This window comes from Oncorhynchus gorbuscha, linkage group LG18 (genome assembly GCF_021184085.1).
Source record: "Oncorhynchus gorbuscha isolate QuinsamMale2020 ecotype Even-year linkage group LG18, OgorEven_v1.0, whole genome shotgun sequence".
Classification (NCBI taxonomy): domain Eukaryota; kingdom Metazoa; phylum Chordata; class Actinopteri; order Salmoniformes; family Salmonidae; genus Oncorhynchus; species Oncorhynchus gorbuscha.
Genome location: NC_060190.1, coordinates 42,651,314 through 42,673,481, shown reverse-complemented (window position 1 = coordinate 42,673,481; position 22,168 = coordinate 42,651,314). Strand labels below are relative to the sequence as shown.

The 22,168-nt window shown below is 39.6% G+C and overlaps 1 protein-coding gene across 2 annotated transcripts in view; it reads left to right on the top strand.

The window, feature by feature from the left end:
- Positions 1–8,562: 8,562 nt before the first annotated feature.
- LOC124002435 overlaps positions 8,563–22,168 on the top strand; it is a 108,456-nt gene continuing 94,850 nt past the window's right edge. The window contains exons 1-2 of one of the 2 annotated variants that reach the window (XM_046309802.1): positions 8,563–8,738; positions 17,754–17,806. The gene's annotated coding sequence lies outside the window, so the exon portion shown is untranslated. The remainder of the gene's footprint in view (positions 8,739–17,753; positions 17,807–22,168) is intronic. The other variant, XM_046309801.1, reaches the window with a different exon arrangement.

Below are 22,168 nucleotides of genomic sequence, written 5' to 3'. Positions count from 1 at the left end.
AGCAGCATCACCTGAAAAATCTTAAAATATATATACATTATTTTAGGAAACATGTTTTTTTTCTCACAAAAGTAGTGCACTAGGCCTTTATTAGTATTAGCAGACCGATATAGACATCTGTAGGGCAGGCAAAAACCTTTGTTCAGTAGCTCTGCTTTGGCAAAAAAGGTATTTGTATAATTAAGAACAGTATCTTGCCAGATTCAATAGTTGGAATTGTAAGACTTGTTGCCCTGTCCCTTTCTCTGTGATTGTCATTCTAATAGAATCCTGAAAGAACAAAACCCTGTCCGCAAACATGTACATCAAATGGTGGAAAGTTATGGACAAAGACACAAAACATCCAAATCAAATTAAATATTTTTCTTGATCAAATTGCATGGAAAACAACCACTTTTTGTGAATTATTAATTTACCATACTTACAAACCACTTAAATGTACATTACTGTATAGTACATAGGCAGGTCATCTAGGTTTTTACCTATACACTTTCCATCACCATGAAGAAAAACAATGCACAATACAGTAATTGAGGACATTGAGACATCATGTGGTATGTGATGATGTGGCTTAGTTGGTAGAGAATGGCACTTGCAATGCTAGGATTGTGGGTTAGATTCCTACGGGGGGGACCAGTACGTAAATGTATGCACTAACTGCTGTAAGTAAAGGAATGAAAAGACCATTTCAGTGTTCACATAGAAAAAAGTTGCATTTGCAAAGTATTTCAAGAAACTGGGAAGCATACACTACTGTTAAAAAGTTTGGGGTCACTTAGAAATATCCATGTTTTTGAAAGAAAAGCAAAAAAAAAAATCCATTAACATAACATCAAATTGATCAAAAATACAGTGAAAACATTGTTAATGTTGTAAATGACCATTGTAGCTGAAAACGGCAGATCTTTTTATGAAATATCTACATAGGCGTACAGAGGCCCATTATCAGCAACCATCACTCCTATGTTCCAATGACACGTTGTGTTAGCGAATACAAGTTTATCATTTTAAAAGGCTAATTGATCATTAGAAAACCCTTTGCAGTTACGTTAGCACAGCTGAAAACTGTTGTTCTGATTAAAGAAGCAATAAAACTGGCCTTCTTTGGACTAGTTGAGTATCTGGAGCATCAGCATTTGTGGGTTCGATTACATGCTCAAAATGGCCAGAAACAAATAACTTTCTTCTGAAACTCGTCAGTCTATTCTTGTTCTCGTCAGTCTATTCTTGTTCGCATGGAATAGAAATGAAGGCTATTGCATGCGAACAATTGCCAAGAAACTGAAGATCTCGTACAGCGTTGTGTACTACTCCCTTCACAGAACAGAGCAAACTGCCTCTAACCAGAATAGAAAGAGGAGTTAGAGGTGCACAACTGAGCAAAAGTAAAAGTACATTAGAGTGTTTAGTTTGAGAAACAGACGCCTCACAAGTCGTCAACTGTCAGCTTCATTAAATAGTACCTGCAAAACACTAGTCTCAACGTCAACAGTGAAGAGGCGATGCCAGGATGCTGGCCTTCATGGCAGAGTTCGTCTGTCCAGTGTCTGTGTTCTCTTGCCCATCTTAATCTTTTATTTTTAATGTGTCATGCCCTGACCACAGAGAGCCCTTGTTTCTCTATGGCGTAGGAGGTCAGGGTGTGACTAGGGTATTCTAGTTTATAATTTATATGTTGTGTTCTAGTTTATGTTTCCCTATGTTAGTGTTTTTGTATGATATCCAATTAGAGGCAGCTGGTAATCATTGTCTCTAATTGGGGATCACATTTAAGTAGATATTTTTCCCACCTGTGTTTGTGGGATATTGTTTTGTGCATCACGTAGTAACGTTTAGTTGTTCGGTTGTTATAGATTTGGTTTTGTTTAAGTTTCTCTTTGAATTAAATATGTGGAACTCAACATCCGCTGTGCCTTGGTTCTGTTCTTACGACAGCCGTGACATATTGGCCAGTCTGAGATAGGGCTTTTTCTTTGCAACTCTGCCAAGAAGGCCAGCATCAATTTGATGTTATTTTAAAAGACAAAAAATTTGCTTTTCTTTCAAAAACAAGGACGTTTTCAAGTGACCCTGAACTTTTGAACGGTAGTATCAAGCAAGTATTTTTATATTCCACAAGTATTATCAAATTAACTGTTTTGTACAGAAAATAATCACTTACATGCTGGTAAACACTCATACATTTGGTATTTTCAGAAAAGTACTGCTCTGGGCCTTTACCAGTCCTGTTGCAGCTGACTGGATATAGACGTCTTCAGCGCAAGCTGCTAATAACAATAATAAAAACACATTGCTATCAATGCACTTGGCTACTCATTCATTGCAGTGCCAGGGGAAGTATGGAGAAGCACTTTTTATGTTTTCTAATATTGTTGAGTAAAACAGCTTTGACTGTGCTGAATAAGAACATGGACATGAACTCACTCATAAAACATCAGCTTTTTGCTGTATTCGTTCAGTCTCTCTCTCGTCAAGGTTTTAAAAGTCATGAATCTCACATATGCTAGTATTAAACTTTGGGGTGGCGGGGGTTGTGGAAACTGTAGGCAGGGTGATTTGAGCTATTCGATTGGCCAGTACAGTAGGCTCGCTGTATTTAGCCTCAGATCTCCCTCCCAGTCCACCGGGGAGGCGGAGTTTGTCCTCTCAGACAAATGAAATTGTTCAAAATCGGGACATTTTGTATACCCGGCGAGCAGGGCTTCGGAATCAAGTGCACTTACTGCCAACAGCGCAAGCCTTTAGCGTTGGCATTTTCTACAGAAATATTTGGTGATCGACTAGGAATGACAAGACCGGTGACCACTGACATAATGCCTATTTACTATAAATATTTAAAACCATTTAAGACTGCCGGTTGTGATACAGCCTGGACTCGAACCTGGGTCTGTAGTGACGGACTGCTTTGCCACCTGGGTCTGTAGTGACGGACTGCTTTGCCACTGGGGATCCCCTATCTGAGCAGAATAGAAAAGCTATCAACTCTTAATTGCATTATAAACGTTTGTCCTAAAATGCCAACACTTAACATGTAACTAAATTGTTAGAATAGAACATGTCTATATCTGTGTAGAATAGAAGAGCTAAGTAGAATAGAACTGAGCTGAGCAGATAATATAATAGAAAAGGCTGGATCTGAGCAGACTAGAATATCATTCCTTTTTTATTTTTACATCAGTTGAAGCGAAACATTTAAGTCCATTGTTTTTATTATGATGTGGTAAGACAGTTATAATAAATTACTTAATGCCTTAAATCGTTTTCTTCAAACATCTGGGTATATTTCAATAGTTGAAATTACCCATAAGTAACCATACATATAATTAACTATACATATAAATATGATTGATTTCACTTTAAATTATGGGCTTCAAAATTAATTGCTTCATGAATTTGATGGGGTCCTCATCTAATGCAGTTTTTCTTACTTTCATTGTTAACAGACCATGCCTTTAACAAATGAGTAACCATTACTCAACTCAAACCCTATCATCATCACTGGGTGATAAGACCATCTAACCTACATTAAAGGACTAGTTCACCTAGATTAAAAAAATACATCTTGGTTTCCTTACTCTCTAAGCAGTATATGGACAAGGTAAGACAACAACTCATGCTTTGATTTTGTTTAACTGGCCACTGTCTCCAAATGCTAACTTTTTAGCATTTGTGTCCAAAAACCAATGGGACTCCCCAACTCTATTTAACCAGAGTTTCTAAACCCAGAGGTGCCACATCGCTAGACTTCCAGGAACGCTTGCGAAACAGGCCATGCAGACCAGGTTAGGGTTTGGGGTTAGAGAAGTCAATGAGAGAAGAGAAAATTAATCCTTAGTTAATTTTCTCAAACTCCAAAGGCACAACCTACATTCTAGCCAATGTCTTGAACATCTTATTACTCCAACCTCCTGAAAGTGACAAACTGACACATTTTCATTTTCATCAAGAACAACATATCTAAGGAAAGCCTTTGATTTGACATCCTGCATTAAATCAAGCTGACATAATTTACACAATGCAAAAATCAAATAATTTATTATTGAAATAAAATTGGTGTAATTTAAGGCCAAGTGGCAAACAATAATGCAGGCACTCTGGATGGGGGTGTGAGCATGAGGGTCTTTGTGTCTAAGTTATTGTTCATATTTATATGTTTATGTTTGTTTTTGGAGTTACATTTTATTCTAATGGGGGAAAAAATATTATTAAAAAAATTACAAATAAAGACTTGACTGGGTCTTTGATTCAACTGTGGTATTAGTTCATAGGCTGGGGGGTCGATCGGGCTCACATGGGCTGATGTCTCATAGTGATTTTCTTGAAGGTCTATGTGCCTAGAGTTGGAAAATGTGTGATAACAGTTCAGCAATGGCAGCTTTCTCTGTTATCATTATTTCTTTCATCCCTCCATCCCTCCGAAGCCCTTTTCTAATATGGCCGCCAAACTCAATGGGGTCTTATTGGATCAATTTCACATAACTATACCTGTATGAAATAGAATTGTAGTATGCAAAATAATATGTTTATAGTGATGTAGCATACATTGCCAAATGAGCCAGGTGTGTCAGATATATAAAGATGTTACATTATTCTCAGAAATGTGGTAAGAATGTGCCCAAAAAGCTGTCAGAATTGCAGATTTCTGCAAATGTAACCAGGCATGTCAAATAAGAATAAATTATTATTTACATTTACGGCCTAGCAAGAAGCAAAAGGCCTCTTGTGGGGACTGGGACAAAAATTCACATCATGACAAAGAAGACACCACAACACTACATAAAGATAAATCTAAGACAATACAACATGGAAGTGACACAACATGATAACAACACAACATGGTAGCAACACAGCATGACAGCACAACATGGTAGCAACACAGCATGACAGCACAACATGGTAGCAACACAGCATGACAGCACAACATGGTAGCAACACAGCATGACATCACAACATGGTAGCAACACAGCATGACATCACAACATGGTAGCAACACAGCATGACAGCACAACATGGTAGCAACACAGCATGACAGCACAACATGGTAGCAACACAGCATGACAGCACAACATGGTAGCAACACAGCATGACATCACAACATGGTAGCAACACAGCATGACATCACAACATGGTAGCAACACAGCATGACAGCACAACATGGTAGCAACACAGCATGACAGCACAACATGGTAGCAGTACAACATGGTAGCAGGACAACATGGCAGCAGGACAACATGGTAGCAGTACAAACATGGCACAAACAATGTTAAGCACAGACAACTGCACGAAGGACAAAATGGTAGAGCCAAAAACATATCACGTATAGCAGAAACGAGTGTCCATGTCTTTGAATGTGGAGATAGAGAGAACTGTCCAGTTTGAGTGGTTTTTTGTAGCTCGTTCCAGTCATTATCTGCATCAAACTGAAAAGAGGAGCGACCCAGGAATGTGTATATTTGAGGGTCTTTACCAGAATGTGACTGGCAGAATGGATGCTGTATATGGCGGATGAGGGTTGCAGTAGGTATCTCAGTTCGGGTTTAGTGAGGCCTAAGAGGGTTTGATAAATAAGCATCAACCAGTGGGTCTTGCGCCATGTATGATGAGATGGCCAGTTTAGAGAGGAGTACAGATTGCAGTGATGTGTCCTATAAGGAACAAATCTGATGGCGGAATGGTAACAAACATCTTGCCGTCCGAGAGCACCCTTAACTGTTGATCTATAAATTATGTTTCCTTAATCTAGCACGGGTAGGATGATCTGAATCAGGGTTAATTTGTCAGATGGGGTGGGAGGAACGATTACTATGGAGGAAAACAAGTCTAGATTTAACCTTTGCATGCATCTTTGATATGTGCTGAGAGGACAGCGTACTGTCTAGCCATACTACTAGTCATAACTTGTATGAGGTGACTACCTCAAGCTCAAAACCCTTTTAGGGCAAAACATATTGCAATTCCTATGCAATTTTACACATTTCTAGTCCTTTGTTATATGGAAACAGTTAACAGAATGAGTTGGTATATCATGTTAATCAGCTCACATCTGTGACTTTTCACTTTTAGGGTACGTTGTCCTCACAATTCTGTGAATAATTCAAAATCATTCCAATCTGGCACACCTGGCTCATTTGGTTGTGTATTCTACATCACTATGTTTTAAGATATTATTGGGCATACAACAATATATAACATACAGGTATGGTCATGTGAAATTTATCCAAATAGACCCCATTAAGTTGTTTGGCAGCCATATTGGAAAAAGGCTTTTTAATGCATGAATCCTGTGATTGCCCTGTATATACAAATATTTTTAAAACCCTGTTCTAGCTGTGTGTGTGCAATTTGATGGTTCTGTTACAATCCAAAAACATAGCTGCCCCACTACATGGAATTATATAGCTAAGCTAACAACATTCTAATGACAATGAGAAAATATGGGCTAATTTTAACAATAGTTGTAAGTGGTGCTTTCAAAGTTGCTACAGTATATATCATTTGAAAGTTAATCTCATGATCTTTCAGAACCACTTGTCAAACAACGTTTAAAATGTATCAGGGTTTCCTTTTTAAACTAATTTATACAGGTAATTCTGATATGTACCATATAGGTCAAAGGTCAAAGTACTGTTGACCTGAACATTCCCGAAAATGTGTCTGATGGACAGCTGGGAATCTAAACCAATGATATATAATTAAAGGGTATCAGTGTGCAATAACTTGTTGTATACTGACATTGTTCGTCATGGGGTATAAGCCCTATAGAAAAAAAGTATGGGTTGGAGGGATGAAAGAAAGCACGATAACACAGAGAAAGCTGCCATTTCTGGGCTGTTATCACACATTTTCCAACTCTAGGGACATAGACCTTCAAGAAAATCACTATGAGACATCAGCCCATGTGAGCCCGACAGCGAAAGTGCGGTGGTCTGGCCCATGGATTATATTTAACGTCAGATGCCCACCTTGCATATTTTTAAATAAACATATACAATGATGTCAGGACAGTGGAATGCAGTGTAGCAGCACAATACCCCAACTTCCTGAGGTCAGGTATTTTTAGGCCTCAGGGAGGAAGCCAGAATTCCTGTTTACGGATCCATGGGTCTCCCAGTGCTGTGTTCGAGAGGAGACATCTGTCCTACTTATGGAAATCACCATTATAAATATCAACCACTACTCACATTGGACACTGTGAGATCACCACTCTGTCTATCCCAGCCTTACTGTGATGCAAACCTGGATTCAAATATGATTTGAAATAATTTCAAATACTTTAGCTGTGCTTGATTGATCTTGCCTGTTGCAATGGAACCAATAGAAACATCTCAAAAGTGCAAACCCTTCTCACCTGGCACTCCAGGCAGGTTAAAGCAAACGCTCAAAGCATTTGAAAGATCTGAAATAGTATTTGAACTGAGGTCTGCTGTGATGATGGTGTGGCGGAGCCTGTTATTATATCACTTTTATGTCACAGGAGGGCGCCTTCTTCACAAAAACGGCTTAGGTACCCTTTCAATAGAGGACATAATTGCGTCTATACTGGACCTGACGATAACATTGATTATGAAAGATAGAAGAGTATGGGGTGTTGAAGTACTATTGGGGCAGCCAATGTCTGTGTGGTACTCACATCTTATTTTGAAAACGAACGCAAACAAATCTTACTCCATTATTTTATTTGATTGTTTACTTGAGGTTTTTAGAAATGTATGGTGGGTAGTGGTTATTAGTGGTTATGCTGGAGATTATTAAAGGATGCAGGATGGGAAGGAGTATATGAGTGTATGGGAAAATGCTATTTCTGACTAGCCATAATAAAAAACCTTATCCCACCTCGTATATCTCCTCCATTTCCATCTCTCTCAAAGCAGTCAAGGAATTTGAGGAGATAGCAAACTCTAGGTCTATAATGTACACGAAATACAATTATGCATCTACATTAGAAGTTATATACATGCACAGGGTCACCATATTCAATCTACTCACTTATAGTTGTCAAACGTATATAGAGTTAATGTGTCAGAAAGACGGGAATGGGGAAATTACCATGTAAAACACAAAATTACATGTTGGGTAAATTAATCTCGGTTGCACCAGAACTAAAATCTCTCGCGCGTAATTGGTCAGTTGCTCCATTAACGTTTACATAGATCTGTCCACGAGAGATTATGGGGAAATAAATCACTACATGACTGGAGCACAGGACTTTCTGAGCATTTACACCCATTGGATATAATCTAAAAAAAGATTATTTTTTAACGTATATTATAGTATACTTTATTATGGTATGGTATTGTAGCCTACCTATAGTAGCTTGTATGCTGTATAGTAGGCTATAGTATAGTGTATATAGAATAGTAGTCGTTAATTTACTATAACAACATAATAGTACCACGGGATGTCTTGTACTTAATAAAATAATGGAGTAAGATTTGTTTGCGTTCGTTTTCAAAATAAAATGTGAGTACCACACAGACATTGGCTGCCCCAATGAGAGCGGGGAGTCGAGAGCAATTTAAAGCCATGACATCACATTTCATGACGACCGCATCCAAATGCGGAAAGACCTCGGTGCGGCTCTTATTTCAATCTGTCTCTGTTCGAGGAAAATAAGGAATGCAGCTTTTTTTAGACAATACGGAGTATCTCGATGTTTATTTTTAGACGTGCCGTATTTAACGTTGGTGCTGTATGACTGTCCGTTTATCTCCCTATGAAGCACCATTTTTCTAGACTAGGTAAGTGAATGTTATATTCATCACCGTGTACCGAGGTACCGTTTGAAAAGAAAAATGCTTACGAGTAACGTTAGGGTGCTGGGATAAACCTTAGACTGGGTATTTAATGTGATGAAGAACGTTGCAAACAATGTATGAGGATGCCACAGAGATGTGTTTGTAGTAGCCTACTCATACTCCCATGTAGGCCTATTTGGCGGTGCCTGTGGTACGTAAACAATGAATGATTATGTGACGTTCATGTCGCTGTATTAATTTAAACGTGAACAGGAAACCGGTTACTCGGGGAACATTTTTACACCCAGACGGTCATCACGATAATATACCACATTAAAATCTTGCCACGCATTGGACATCGCCTAATATTATTTTTTTCTATAGCAAAATGCTTATTAAATACTATCTGACTAAAAACAACTCTATAGTGAAGAAAGTCTTATTGACATGTAAGTGGGAGTTTTGATGGGCTACAACACTATCATTAGTAAATAGTAGTTTGCTGTTATTGTCTTATTGTGTCATTATGGAACATGATACAAACTTGATACTTTTCTTAGGCTACAGAACAATGAAGGACAACATGGGTCAGATGGGGCGCAACATCTGCTCAAACTATCAGTCTTGATCCTCTGTAGTCTGTACTCTGAGGCATGTCACATTTGTTATCCTGCATTCAATTTATGCCTTTACTTGCACAGCTATGTCGAGAGAATGAATGCATTGTCATCAGCTTCTCAAGTGAATCCGACATGCACACATCTTGAAATCGTTTTACATTATTTTTCAGACTGATTGTTTGGTTTGGAAAGTACAGTAAATCTGGAGTAAATGGCTGCAATATATTCTGGACATTGGCTGCACCTGTTAGCATAGTCAAATATTTTCTTGAGCCTATCTTGGTCCAAATGGGCCAGTAATGTGTGCCAGCATTGCTGACTCCAAATGATTCGGACATCACCGCTCTCACAGTCGTGTCAGTAGGGCCGGCTCCTTGGTAAATTAGTCTAGCCAGCTGTAGGTGCCCAGGGGCCCTGACCTCCAGGGGGCCCTCATTGATTGTGTTAGTCACTCTTACTCATATATCATTAACAGGGCATAAATCATGGCAAAATATGTAGAATTGCAGGGGCCCCCAAAAGGCTAGAGCTGGCCCCGAGAGTCAGTCATCATGATGACTGCTACCTAGGTTGTAAATGTTAAACTAATAGCCTGATATCTTTGGTCAGTGCTAATGTGGTGAGTACATGGCTGTTTCTAAAAGTGTCTCAGTACATGATAGTGTGATTTGCAAAGTATGAATATATGATACCTAGATGTATAGCATCAGTAAGCATACTGCGAGCTGCTGCTTTCATTGGCGGGACACTAATACAGACGCCTATAAGAAATCCCGCTATGCCCTCAGACGAACCATCAAACAGGCAAAGCTTTAATACAGGACTAAGATTGAATCCTACTACACCGGTTCTGACGCTCGTCGGATGTGGCAGGGCTTGAAAACTACTACGGACTATAAAGGGAAACCCAGCTGCGAGCTGCCCAGTGACGCAAGTGTACCAGGTGAGCTAAATGCCTTTTATGCTCGCTTCGAGGCAAGCAACACTAAAGCATGCATGAGAACACTAGCTGTTCCGGATGACTGTGTGATCATCATCTCTGTAGCTGATGTGAACAAGACCTTTCAACAGGTCAACATTCACAAAGCCGCAGGGCCAGACAGATTACCAAGACATGTACTCCGAGTGTGCACTGACCAACTGGCAACTGTCTACTACAGTTCAAGAGTTTGGGGTCACTTAGAAATGTCCATGTTTTTGAAAGAAAATCACTTTTTTTGCCAATATAAAATCAAATTGATCAGAAATACAGTGTACACATTGTTAATGTTGTAAATGACTATTGTAGCTGGAAACTGCAGATTTTTTAATGTAATATCTACATAGGCGTACAGAGGCCCATTATCAGAAACCATCACTCCTGTGTTCCAATGGCACGTTGTGTTAGCCAATCCAGGTTTACAATTTTAAAAGGCTAATTGATCATTAGAAAAACCTTTTGCAATTATGTGTGAAAACTGTGGTGCTGATTTAAAGAAGCAATAAAACTGGCCTTCTTTAGACTAGTTGAGTATCTGGAGCATCAGTATTTGGAGGCCTATTGAGCTGTTGTGGGAGCAGCTTGGCCGTATGGTATGTAAGAAGTGCCAATCCAACTTGTGGGAGGTGCTTCAGGAAGCAGGGAGTGAAATCGCTTCAGATTACCTCCACCAATTGAATGCCAAAGGTCTGCAAGGTTGTAATTGCTGCAAATTGAGGATTCTTTGACGAAGGCAAAGTTTGAAGGACACAATTATTATTTCAATAAAAATATCATTATTTATAATCTTGTCAACGTCTTGACTGTATTTCCTATTCATTTTGCAAATAATTTCATGTATGTTTTCATGGAAAACAAGGACATTTCTAAGTGACCCGAAACTTTTGAACGGTTGTGTATATACTAGGTGGTGTCAGAGGAATGCCCTAAAAATTGTCAGAGACTCCAGTCACCCAAGTCATAGGCTGTTCTCTCTGCTACCGCACAGTAATCGGTACCGGAGTGCCAAGTCTAGGTCCAAAAGGCTCCTTAGCAGCTTCTACCCCCATGCCATAAGACTGCTGAATAATTAATCAAATGGCCACCTGGACAATTTATTGACCCCCCCCCCCTTGTTTTTACACTGCTGCTACTCACTGTTTATTATCTATGCATAGTCACTTTACCCTTACAGACATGTACAAATTACCTCGACTAACCTGTACCCCCTCACATTGACTCGGTACCGCTTGTATATATGCTCGGTATTGTTATTATATTGTGTTACTATTTTATTTAGTAAATATTTTTCTTAACTCTATTTCATAAACTGCATTGTTGGTTAAGGGCTTGTAAGTAAGCATTTCATTGTAAGGTCTACACCTGTTGTATTGGGCGCACGTGACAAATAAAATTGTATTTTATTTTGCCTAGAATTAAGGAGTTGTGACGCTTTAATGCTTCCTCAAAATAAGTAAGCAACCTGCAAATTTGAGTAGAAATGTAGAATATGTAAGGATATGGAGGAGACCAAATCCCTTTCGACATCACCCATCTTCACGTTCAGAACATTGGTCAATAACCATAATTCGATTTGGTTTATTCATCTCTGGTTGATCAAAAGGGGGGGAACAACTCAATTGGTGATCTTGTGCTTGTGTGTTTTGTACCAACACATGATTATACAGTGATCTTTTATAGTAATTGAATTACCAAGTTGTTGACTCGAGCTATAATAATTTCATAAATTGATTTACTTTGATCTCTACTCCTGATATTATTAACTGAGTAAGACTTTGTTCTGAGAGTTGGCGTGCAGGAGAAGGCTCGACCGCACCTCGTCCCCTTCAGAAGGTTGAAAAAGTTATCTTTTCAGTATCTTGATTGGCTGCATCACTGCTTGGTATGGCAACAGCACCTCTTATTTTTATATACAGTGGGGCAAAAAAGTATTTAGTCAGCCACCAATTGTGCAAGTCCTCCCACTTAAAAAGACGAGAGAGGCCTGTAATTTTCATCATAGGTACACTTCAACTATGACAGACAAAATTAGGAAAAAACATCCAGAAAATCACATTGTAGGATTTTTTTATTAATTTATTTGCAAATTATGGTGGAAAATAAGTATTTCATCAATAACAATAGTTTATCTCAATACTTTGTTATATACCCTTTGTTGGCAATGACAGAGGTCAAACGTTTTCTGTAAGTCTTCAGAAGGTTTTCACACACGGTTGCTGGTATTTTGACCCATTCCTCCATGCAGATCTCCTCTAGAGCAGTGATGTTTTGGGGCTGTTGCTGGGCAACACAGACTTTCAACTCCCTCCAAAGATTTTCTATGGGGTTGAGATCTGGAGACTGGCTAGGCCACTCCAGACCTTGAAATGCTTCTTACGAAGCAACTCCTTCGTTGCCCGGGCGGTGTGTTTGGGATCATTGTCATGCTGAAAGACCCAGCCACGTTTCATCTTCAATGCCCTTGCTGATGGAAGGAGGTTTTCACTCAAAATCTCACAATATATGGCCCCATTCATTCTTTCCTTTCCACGGATCATTCGTCCTGGTCCCTTTGCAGAAAAACAGCCCCAAAGCATGATGTTTCCACCCCCATGCTTCACAGTAGGTATGGTGTTCTTTGGATGCAACTCAGCATTCTTTGTCCTCCAAACACGACGAGTTGAGTTTTTACCAAAAAGTTATATTTTGGTTTCATCTGACCATATGACATTCTCCCAATCTTCTTCTGGATCATCCAAATGCTCTCTAGCAAACTTCAGACGGGCCTGGACATGTACTGGCTTAAGCAGGGGGACACGTCTGGCACTGCAGGATTTGAGTCCCTGGCAGCATATGGTAGGCTTTGTTACTTTGGTCCCAGCTCTCTGCAGGTCATTCACTAGGTCCCCCCGTGTGGTTCTGGGATTTTTGCTCACCGTTCTTGTGATCATTTTGACCCCACGGGGTGAGATCTTGCGTGGAGCCCCAGATCGAGGGAGATTATCAGTGATCTTGTATGTCTTCCATTTCCTAGTAATTGCTCCCACAGTTGATTCATTCAAACCAAGCTGCTTACCTATTGCAGATTCAGTCTTCCCAGCCTGGTGCAGGTCTACAATTTTGTTTCTGGTGTCCTTTGACAGCTCTTTGGTCTTGGCCATAGTGGAGTTTGGAGTGTGACTGTTTGATGTTGTGGACAGGTGTCTTTTATATAGGTGTCTTTTTATATAACAAGTTCAAACAGGTGCCATTAATACAGGTAACAAGTGGAGGACAGAGGAGCCTCTTAAAGAAGAAGTTACAGGTCTGTGAGAGCCAGAAATTGTGTGTGTTTGTAGGTGACCAAATAGTTATTTTCCACCATAATTTTCAAATAAATTCATTAAAAATCCTACAATGTGATTTTTTTTTCCATTTTGTCTGTCATAGTTGAAGTGTACCTATGATGAAAATTACAGGCCTCTCATCTTTTTAAGTGGGACAACTTGCACAATTGGTGGCTGACTAAATACTTGTTTGCCCCACTGTGTGTGTGTGTGTGTGTGTGTGTGTGTGTGTGTGTGTGTGTGTGTGTGTGTGTGTGTGTGTGTGTGTGTGTGTGTGTGTGTGTGTGTGTGTGTGTGTGTGTGTGTGTGTGTGTGTGTGAGCCTACACCGGCCAAACACAGACAACGCTGGGCCAATTTTGCGCTACAGCCTGGAATCAAAACAGGGTGTCTGTAGTGAAGCCTCTAGCACTGAGCTGCAGTGCCTTAGACCACTGTGCCACTCTGGAGCCCAATCAGGTGGTGTGAAAGGAAGGTGCAGAAAATTGGTAAAGATTCCAGCCACCCAAGCCATAGACTGTTCTCTTTGCTTCCCCACGGCAAGCAGTACCGGTGCAACAGTTTCTATCCCCAAGCCATATGACTGCTAAATAGCTAACAAAATGGCTACACGGACTATCTGAGTTGACCCTTGTGTTTATACAGTTGAAGTCGGAAGTTTACAAACACTTAGGTTGGAGTCATTAAAACTTGTTTTTCAACCACTCCACAAATTTCTAGTTAACAAACTATAGTTTTGGCAAGTCAGTGCATGACAAGTTTATGCATGACACAAGTAATTTTTCCAACAATTGTTTACAGACAGATTATTTCACTTATAATTCACTGTATCACAATTCCAGTGGGTCAGAAGTTTACATACATCAAGTTGACTGTGCCTTTAACTTATTTTTGGACTGGGGGGCAGTATTGAGTAGCTTGGATAAAAAAAGGTGCCCAGAGGAACTACCTGCTACTCAGTCCCAAAAGCTAGAATATGCATATAATTAGTCGATTTGGATAAAAAACACTGAGGTTTCTAAAACTGTTTGAATGATGTCTGTGAGTATAACAGAACTCATATGGCAGGCAAAAACCTGAGAAAAAATCCATCCAGGAAAGTGGGAAATCTGAGGTTTGTAGTTTTTCAAGTCATTGCCTATCGAATATACAGTGTCTATAGGGTCATATTGCACTTCCACTAGATGTCAACAGTCTTTAGAACCTTGTTAGAGGCTTCTACTGTGAAGGGGGAGAAAGAGAGCTATTTCAACCAGGTGTCTGGCAGAGTACCATGTGCTGATCACGCCTGCGCCCGTGAGAGGTAGCTGCGTTCCATTGCATTTCTAAAGACAAAGGAATTCTCCTGGTTGGAACATTTTTGAAGATTTATGTTAAAAACATCCTAAAGATTGATTCTATACATCGTATGACATGTTTCTACAAACTGTAATATAACTTTTTTGACATTTCGTCTGAACAAGTGATCGCGCATTATGCATTTGGATTACTGGGCTAAACGTGCAAACAAAAAGGAGGTATTTGGACATAAATTATGGACTTTATCGAACAAAACAAACATTTATTGTGGAAATGGGATTCCTGGGAGTGCATTCCGCTCAAGATCATCAAAGGTAAGTGAATATTTATAATGCGATTTCTGACACCTCTCCTTTGGAATATTGCGGGAAGTTTTTCTGTGACTAGCGCTGACCTAACATAACCACAAGGTGTGCTTTAAGGATAAGTCTATCAATATTTCCACGTATAACACTTGTATCTTTTATCAATGTTTATTTAGAGTATTTCTGTCATTTGATGTGGCTCTCTGCACTTTCACTAGATGTTTGTTTGAGACAATGCATTTCTGATTATAACACACCAATTTCAAATGAGGTTTTTGGACATAAAGATTAACTTTATCGAACCAAACACACATCTATTGTGTAACATGATGTCCCGTAAGTGCCATCTGATGAAGATCATCAAACGTTAGTGATTCATTTAATCTCTATTTCTGATTTTTGTGAGCCCTCTCCTTGGCCGGAAAATGGCTGTATGGTTTTCTGTAACTAGGTGCTGACCTAACATAATCGTTTGGTGTGCTTTCGCCGTAACGCCTATTTGAAATCTGACCATGTGGCTGGATTTACAAGAAGTTTATCTTTAAATTGGTGTAAAATAATAGTATGTTTGAGGAATTTTAATGATGAGATTTCTGTTGTGTTGAATTTGGCGCCCTGCAATTCCACTGGCTGTTGGCGAGATGGGACGCTACTGTCCCACGTATCCCAGACAAGTTAAACAACTTGGAAAATTCCAGAAAAGGTTCTCATGGCTTTAGAAGCTTCTGATAGGCTAATTGACATAATTTGAGTCAATTGGGGGTGTACCTGTGGCTGTATTTCAAGGGCTACCTTCAAACTCAGTGCCTATTTGCTTGACATCATGGGAAAATCTAAAATCAGCCAAGACTTCAGAAAAACAATTGTAGACCTCCACAAGTCTGGTTCATCCTTGGGAGCAATTTCCAAATGCCTGAAGGTATCACGGTCATCTGTACAAACAATAGTACGCAAGTATAAACACCATGGGACCATGCAGCCATCATACCGCTCAGGACGGAGATGCGTTCTGTCTCCTAGAGATCAATGAACTTTAGTGCGAAAAGTGCAAATCAATCCCAGAACAACAGCAAAGGACCTTGTGAAGTGCTGGATGAAACAGGTACAAAAGTATCTATATCCACAATAAAACAAGTCCTATATCAACATAACCTGAAAGAACGCTCAGCAAGGAAGAAGCCACTGCTCCAAATCCACCATTAAAAAAAGCCAGACTACGGTTTGCAACTGCACATGGGGACAAAGATCGTACTTTTTGTAGAAGTTTCCTCTGGTCTGATGAAACAAAAATAGAACTGTTTGGCTATAATGACCATCGTTATGGTTGGAGGAAAAAGGGGGGGCTTGCAAGCCGAAGAACACCATCCCAACCGTGAACCACGGGCGTGGCAGCATCATGTTGTGGGGGTGCTTTGCTGCAGGAGGGACTAGTGCACTTCACAAAATAGTGGCGTCATGAGGGGGAAAATTATGTGGATATATTGAAGTAACAAAACATCAGTCAAGAAGTTAAAGCTTGGTTGCAAATATGTCTTCCAAATGGACAATGACCCCAAGCGTACTTCCAAAGTTGTGGCAAAATGGCTTAAGGACAACAAAGTCAAGGTATTGGAGTGTCCATCACAAAGCCCTGACCTCAATCCTGTAGACCATTTGTGGGCAGAACTGAAAAAGCATGTGCGAGCAAGGAGGCCTGCAAACCTGACTCAGTTACACCAGCTCTGTCAGGAGGAATGGGCCAAAATTCACCCAACTTATTGTGGGAAGCTTGTGGAAGGTTACCCAAAACATTTGACCCAAGTTAAACAATTTAAAGGCAATGCTACCAAATACTAATTGAGTATATGCAAACTTCTGACCCACTGGGATTGCGATGAAAGAAATAAAAGCTGAAATAAATCATTCTCTCTACTATTATTCTGACATTTCACATTCTTAAAATAAAATGGTGATCCTAATTGACCTAAACTTAACTTGTTGTGTAGTATGAGTCATGTGATTTAGTTACAGTATGGGATTCACATCTAAATGTTTTCCAGCTAGATATCGTTTAACTATTAAGTTTACTGTCTCAAATGTGCTTAATGTTCCTCAGTTATGCATTTTTGGTTTGCAAATTTAGTAGCAACTTAGCTAAGTGGTTAGCTTCTTCCACAATCAAGCTTTGCTTGGTAACAGCAGAGAATCCCTACCTGGATGAAGAGCCTGGCTGTTTCGTATTTGTTTTGTGTGTTCAGCAAACTGTGTAGCATTTTTTAATTACTTGTATAACATTATGAGCTGGGATGTCTGTCCTGAAAATACTTTAGGTCCGAGACCTGCATAAAAGCTTGCACGCTCGTTGGCGTTCTCTATGGGATCTTACATGTACTTGTTAGCATTGGGTTTGAAAACAGCTGCCCTTCTGTTCAGTGCCAGTATTACCAAATATCCCATTATGGCAAAAGGTCAGTGTGAATGTATTATAATCTGGATACCGCCCAAGCCTAATTTATGTCTTGATTTCATTAGGTCAGCGAGACAGCAGAGCGGAATTACAGAAGCCATCTTCTCTAAAGTCATAGGTAAGCCTTCTAGTCATGAAAATGCAGTATCTCTGACCCTTTTTAAGAGATTCAATCAGGTACTGGCCAAGCCATGGGAAAGTCTGTTGGGCTCAACTACCATCTGTGCCTGATGGAGTGAGACATTTCAGATGCATGTAACACGGCTCAACTTTAAAACTAGACCTGCTTCATACCAGACTTGGTTCCTCTATTCTGAATATGAGCCCTACTAACCAAAAGTAGTGCACTAAATAGGAGATAGGGTTTCTTTTTGGGACACAGACCTTGTGTCCAATAGTAGTCGACACCATTGTTTTCAGATGGAGTGTTACCAGTAGATCCTCAAACACCATTATACTGCCAATGTGACCTTGTTAGAAAGCAACGCGTTTGATATGTAGGGAAAGTGAGTATCTGATCACAGTCCATTGAGCAGGCCAATGCTCAGATACACTCCAACGCATCATTAGCCCCCATTACCCTAACAGACACCTACTCAGGTTTCTGCGTTGCTAAGCATCAACCAATCGCCGGTCCCCTCTTAAACGTTAAAGTGAAATGGAGAGGAAACAATTTAATATGAGCTCCTTTTTAATTTTGTTTCACTTTGATGTAAGCGTGGTTGTCGGGGCTGGTGCTTGCACTGCTTTAAATGGGGAACATCTGGGTCGAGCCCATGAGAGTGCCTCCACCCCCCATCATAACCTATTGCTGTATAAGTTGTCTGTGCAGATCTGAACTAATTGGTTTCATTTTATTTTACAAGCCTATTTTCTCACTGCACTAAAACATCTTAAAGTGCATTAAAAGGGAATACTCGTTATGTTCTGCTAATAGTTTCAGCCCAACCGAATCGCCCCCTCGTCAGTTTTCCTTCACTGTTTGAAGATTGTTTTAGGGGTCTTGGGGAGATTTATTTAAGATGACATCAGATTGTTTGTGTCAACTGTTTTAGTGTGTGATTTATTTGATGTTGAGGATATTAATCTCTCTGATCTGTACTGTCTCCTGTGATGTAGTCTATCACAGTGTCAGTTTGTGCTGCATCTGTCATGCAGGTATTAACAGAAACAGAGTTTATTTTGGAATAACAAAAATCCTCTAGTCTGTAGAGGGGAATAACAGAAGGCCACAGACTCCCACAGGGTGTAGTTGATACCTGTCCCATCTGATGAAGGCAAAAAATCAGGACAGGGCGAAAGCAATCACAGCATGGTGAATACAAAACAAGGAACCGACGGGACAGGAACGGATTTAGGGACTCTAATCAGGGGAAAGGATCGGGAACAGGTGTGGGAAGACTAAATGATGATTAGGGGAATAGGAACAGCTGGGAGCCATAGAGAGAAGAGAGAGCTTAGAAGGAGGGAAAGAACCATTTGCTGGGGAGCACAGGGACAAGACATGATTAAATTGACAGCATCAGTATTTGGCTTTGATTTAATGTTTCAGGCCTCCAGAGAATCAAAATCATGCAGAATTTGCTTGTTCCTCCATTCTTCCATTTGCTTCCATCGTTTTTCCACATTGCTTTGTTCTAATGTTTCAGTCCTCCAGAGAATAAAAATTCAATGTTTTAAGTGGAATAATACTTGATTTTTATGGAATAGTTTATTTGTTATATAGTTTATTTTAAAGTGAAAACATCTTACTCATGTTTAGGGACATTTAAACCCTTTAGAAACTTTTCAATGTGACCTAACCACTGTATATCAAAAGAGATTTGCTGACCAGTATAGATCAGTGTGCTGTCTGCCCATTGTGTGAAGGGTTATCCCATTATTGAATGCAAGGATTGCTCTGATTAACACCAGCATGAATACCCTATCTAGGCCTATGCTCTGAACTTTCACATGCCCATCCCAGATGGTGCTCCTCTGGTTTCTTTATTCTCGCCTCCTGTCTGCCACCCTTTTCTAATCATGCTGAAATCACAAATCCTGCTTAAGGGATCTGCCCCAGCCCTCAACTACAGCAGAAACATTAGCTCTCCCTGCCGCCTGCTCAAAGGCCTGGGGGGGCTGGATGGAGTGAGTGGATTTTCTTGTTCAAGAAGTTTAGTCAAACCAACGGTTGGTTTTCTTCTCCTACTGAAGGCACGCAATCATGTTGACCTGTAGTCTGTGTTTTGAAAGCGCTGTCTTCCAGGGTATAAATATGTATTCCAGAAATTAAAAACGATAATATCCATGTCTCAAACGGAACCCTATTCCCTACATAGTGCACTACTTTTCAACAGCCCTGACCTCATGTAGGGGACAGTGTGCCGTTTGGGACACACAAATGCGTTCTCCCTCGACAAGGTGGTTGCAATAATGAGGTCAGCTGAAATGATCAGAGGTTGTTGAGAGAAATGTTCCTCACGGGCTAGCATCCTATGCATCAGAGTTTGTGTTAACCACAGTGGGCGTTATCATTCAAAAACAACGGTTACAGAATTTTAAGGTAAATTGAGTATTAATACTGAATGAGTTTTGTCAAAAGTTCAAGTGCACTGCATGTGGGGAATTCCACGGTGACGGAATTGCTCTGAGACTCAGATTTTTCACTTCAAATGTATGCCGAACAAAAACCCTTGCTTTCAAAGTTTAACAAACCCTACATGTCTATGCACAAGGACTAATTTTATTCGATTTTTTTTTTTTTACAATTTACACAGATTTTTACTAAAACACATTTACTGGAAGAACTGTGCAAATGCAAAGTTTGGTAACAGAATTCCAGTCAAATCTCCCTCAGTTTGTTTTTAGTTTTCCAAAAACTAATGACATACTATGACATGACACATTAACTTAGAAAAAAATCTATTTTGTTTATTGAACTATAGTAAGTAAAGTGGATTTACACCCGGTAACGGAATGTACTTCACAGAAATGCATAATTATGTATATGAACGTTATTCTCTTCATTGTGATATCACCACCTGCCTGCCGTCCTGTGCCTTGGCCCCACCACTCTGGATTATCAACCCCTGCTTGCCTTGACCTGTCGTTCGCCTGCCCCTGTTGCTGTAATAAACATTGTTACTTCAACACAGTCTGCACTTGGGTCTTACTAGAAACATTATAGATGCATCCTAAATAGTTACACATGTATCAATATGCAATATCCTCCTTTGCATATTTGGGTATTATTCTACACACTGGCTGTTGTAATAAGCTCTGACCCCAAACCAGACCAAATTTAGTTGGACCGCCTATGTTTCACAAGTTTGGACATCAAGGTAGAGTATAGTTCAATACATTATAGTGTACTCAATTCTAGTGTGCTCTACTGTGTACTGTACGGAACTCTGCTCTACAGTACAGCACTGTACTCTACTGTTCTTTACTGTGCTGTCCAAACTTGTGAACCCAACTGTGCTTTGTGACTGCTATGATTTCCCGTTGTAGCCAATTCAATTACAGAAATTTTGCTAGCGGTTTTGTAAAAATATAAATAATTAATTACTTTTTATTACTTATTACTGGGTCTTCCTTTCCTGTGGCGGTCTTCATGAGAGACAGTTTCATCAAAGCGATGGATGGTTTTTGTGACTGCACTTTAAAAAAAATCAAAGTTCTTGAAAATGTTCTGCATTGACTGACCTTCATGTCTTAAAGCAATGATGGCTGTTGTTTCTCTTTGCTTATTTGAGCTGTTCTTGCCATAATATGGACTTGGTCTTTTACCAAATAGGGCTATCTTCTGTATACCACCCCTACCTTGTCACAACACAACTGATGGGCTCAAACGCATTAGGAAGGAAAGAAATTTAACAAGGCACACCTGTTAATTGGAAATGCATTCCATGTGACTACATCATGAAGCTGGTTGAGAGAATGCCAAGAGTGTGATGTCTTCACTATTATTCTGCTATGTAGAAAATAGTAAAAATAAAGAACCCCAATATATTATTTTGGAAATATATTTTCCACTAACCCTACCACCCTCCCCTAATTGGAGAACACTAATGAACTACAACACTTAGGCTTCTACTTCCAGCTTATATATATATGACACAATCTACTTTACAATAGTTATATTTTGTTTGTTTTTAGTTCTGTCCTTCCTCAACCTCACCCATCTATTTCTGATGTCCATCCCATTTTATTTCTATGCCATACATTTTTAACTGTGCTGTTTCACAAAGGTTCTGAACCGATATACATTTTACATTAGTTATCTTGTTGTTTATTAGTCCCACCCTTAACCTCCATTCAACTGCTCCCATCTATCTCTGAACACCATCCATATAGTATTTCTATTTGCCATATATTTTTAAATTGTGCTGTGATGTTTCACAAAAGTTCTGAACATTACTATTCTCATTGTACATTTGTACAATTTTTTTGTTGTTGCTAAAATTATTATAATGATCCATTTTTGACGGACTTTTCA